Source organism: Chrysoperla carnea, chromosome X (assembly GCF_905475395.1).
Source record: "Chrysoperla carnea chromosome X, inChrCarn1.1, whole genome shotgun sequence".
NCBI classification, from domain to species: Eukaryota; Metazoa; Arthropoda; class Insecta; order Neuroptera; family Chrysopidae; genus Chrysoperla; species Chrysoperla carnea.
In genome coordinates this window covers 1621180-1624490 of record NC_058342.1, presented here as the reverse complement: position 1 = coordinate 1624490, position 3311 = coordinate 1621180, and the positions used below count along the sequence as shown (strand labels likewise).

At 31.9% G+C, this 3311-nt stretch overlaps 1 long non-coding RNA gene across 1 annotated transcript; it reads left to right on the top strand.

Annotated features, from left to right (window-relative positions):
* Positions 1-1818: 1818 nt before the first annotated feature.
* On the top strand, positions 1819-3094 carry LOC123302686. Its single transcript, XR_006535546.1, has 3 exons — positions 1819-2141; positions 2552-2696; positions 2764-3094. It is a non-coding gene; the product is annotated as an uncharacterized LOC123302686 (long non-coding RNA).
* The last annotated feature ends 217 nt before the right edge of the window (positions 3095-3311 follow it).

Genomic DNA, 3311 nt, shown 5'->3' with positions numbered 1-3311 from the left:
TTACACTTAGAGCTATGGAAAGAGAAATGTGTATTTAAACTCATACATACACATAATTTATTAAATACGTATACATTATACGTATCCTTATTTAATATACATCTAAATTGAAATAAAAGAAAAATACCTTTAAAATTTTTGATTTTGGATAATTAATTAAAAGAAAATTAATACCTTTGATCGCGGATAATTTATCCTAGTTTGGAATTACATATTTATTATGATAAGATAATTTCGAAACCTAATGGTTTTGGTTTTTTTAATTCTTCATGGTTTTAAAGATAATTAATTAAGAGCTTTTAAAATTGCATTAAAATGTCAACTCGATTTTAATGCCATCTCTGTAAAAATTTGAGTAAGCTCGAAATAACAACTCCAGCCTTAAGGTAATTTTTTTTATTTTTTTTTATTTTATTAAAACTGGCTTCAGCATATCTGCTATACGGCCATTATCAAAAAAAATTACAATTAGGTTACAATACATGGAAATAAATAAACAATTCAGAAAAAACATAAAGAATATAAATAAAGATATATATATATAAAAAAAAAAAAAACATAAATCATCTTCTGGATTTTCTAAAACAAACAGATAAATTCTTTAAAAATAAAAATAACGACATAAATAAATAAATAACTTTTCAGTTAGGAGGGAAAAAATTAAAAATAATAATGTAAAAAAATTTAACTCCTGGATATTCTTAAACATACAGAAAAATTCTTAAAAAAAAAAAAAAATTTTAAATAAAATAAAAATATAAAATAAATAAATTTTCAACTAGGAAAAATTAAAACAATTATTTCTATTGAAATTCGTCGTCGGGGCCCGTCGAGAGTTTATACAAAGGAAATAACACGTAAAAACACAGGTTGGGGGCCGCGGAAGGGTTGACAATAGAGTGGGTTATACATAAGAATTATTATAACAAAAGCAGAATAATTGTAAAAAAATAAAAAAAGGGGCAAAAAAACAAGAGGTGGTATTTAAATTTGGAGTTTGGACTTGTTTAGGAAGGAACAAATTGCAGAAAGGATTTCATACTTATTTAAGGATAGGAGGTGGGGAATCAAGTAGGGACCAAAAACACCCATACGGGCTAGGGAGTTTAGTAACAATTGTCTATGCTGGTTAAGGAGTGGTCAGGCGAACGTGATGTGATTTATATCACAATATTCATAGCCACATCTACATCTGGTGTCGGGGATAATATGTATTCGATGTAGATGGGCGGGTAAGGAGATGTGTCCAGTTCTCAAACGGCCAATCATAGTTACATTTTTTCTGCCCACATCCCATTTGTGGAACCATGTTTCAAATGATGGGACTGGCTGTATCTTATAAAACTTGCTGCCTTTCGTTGATGTATTCCACATTTGGGCCCAATCACGCAGCATAGAACTTTTGTAGACGGACCATAGATCTTGTGCAGGTGGAGGTGATTCATCTTTTGGACCCGTTTGGACTGCATCCCTAGCCAACATATCAACAAATTCGTTCCCACGTATACCAATGTGTGACGGACACCACACAAGGGCAACGCGGAAACGATTTTGAATTAGTTTAAATACGATATTTTTGATCAATACTATGAGAGATGGGGTTTTGGAGTAAATACAACTTTGTTTTAGGAGGGAAAGGGAGCTAAGTGAGTCGGATATTATAGCTGCCATTTCAATTTCATTTGACTCCACGTATGAGAGTGCTTCCAAAATAGCGACACTGTGGCATTTTTAAAAAAGACTTTACTTAAAATCTTCTATTAAATTACAAACTGTGGCTTTGTTGACAAAGTGGAAGCGTTTTTTAACCGCGATCTTAGTAATTGTGATCGAATCTGAAAGAGAATAAGTTGACAAAAGGACGGTCTAGGATTTGAGTGGAAGTCTATAAAACGACTACAACTCTATGGATTAATCAGTGAAATGTCAAAATTATTTGACAACAACAAAACGCATTTACGTATATTTTTACACTTAAGATATTTTATTTCATTAAAATATAAATATTCTTTGGCTTAGAATTTACAAAAAATGGCTTTAAATAAAACCTTTAAAAGAATTAAAATGATATGAACTAAAAATATCACAGTCAACTACACCAGGCTACATAACCTCTTTTGTGCAATGTTTTTGTTAATTAAGTAAGTGTTTTTCTTTTTGTTACATTATTATAAAATGATACTAGTTTGAATTGAACATTTCCGATCTAGGTGTTAAACAAAACAAAACGTTCTCGAAATGACGTAAATTTAATTCTGTGCAGTGAACCAAATAATTTATCTTCTGTATCCGGCCCGTGACTCAACGTAGTCAAGCATTAACACAGGGCCGAATACGGTGAAGATGACGAACCGCGAGGTGCAACTCCAATCGAGGACTTTTGACACCCTTCCATGGGCAGTCTGAACTCGTTGTCGGCTACACCTCTAAACGCGATATTGGTTCACTTCACAAAACAATCTTTACCATTCTTGATTAAAATCAAATCGGAAATGTTCAATTGGATAGTTCAAAAAAAATACGTATATTAAATTTTTGGAATTTCTATAAGGTAAATCTCCAACAACGATATTATACGGATGGGGTGGAGAAATATAAGAAATAAAACCGTACCTTAAAAATCCAGGCAAAACCACCACAGGATACCGAAAATACACCTCCAAACAAACAACACCCGCCGTTGATGAAATAACCAGGTATAATTAATTAAACGTTCATGTACGTCCATTTCTTTGACTTTATCCCAATTATCTTTATTTCCAGAGGACGTTATTGTTGCAAGATTTCCAGTTTCTCCACGATAGTATAATTATCGATGTAATATTAAAACGTGCTCGCGTTGCGGGCACGAACGTGTATATTATTATTTTTTTAATAAATTTTCTATTTGATGTGTACCCTTCAATGGTGATTTGTTCAAGAGACCTAATTTTTAAATTGTTTTTGGCTTTTTTGCTCGGTTTTGTATTCATACGCGAACTACGTTGTTTTCGTTTGTTAAATTTTAATAATTGTTGCGCACGGTGGCTATTCACACGTTAGCGTGTACTAACGTCCGTTCACACGCTAGCGTGATTTTAATTCAACTTTTTTTTTTTTTAATTGAATGATTTTTCTTTATTTTTTTATTTTGTGTGTGTGTTTAGATTTAGATAGGGTTTTTATGTCCCAATCCGTATAATGATTTTGATCGCGCTTATTACTATAATTTGACTGATTTTTAATTACTGTCAACCAAACCTACAATCAAAATACTGTGAACCTTATTGAACGGTTCAGTCTCCCCCACTTTAGGCAGAACTACTGTTGTA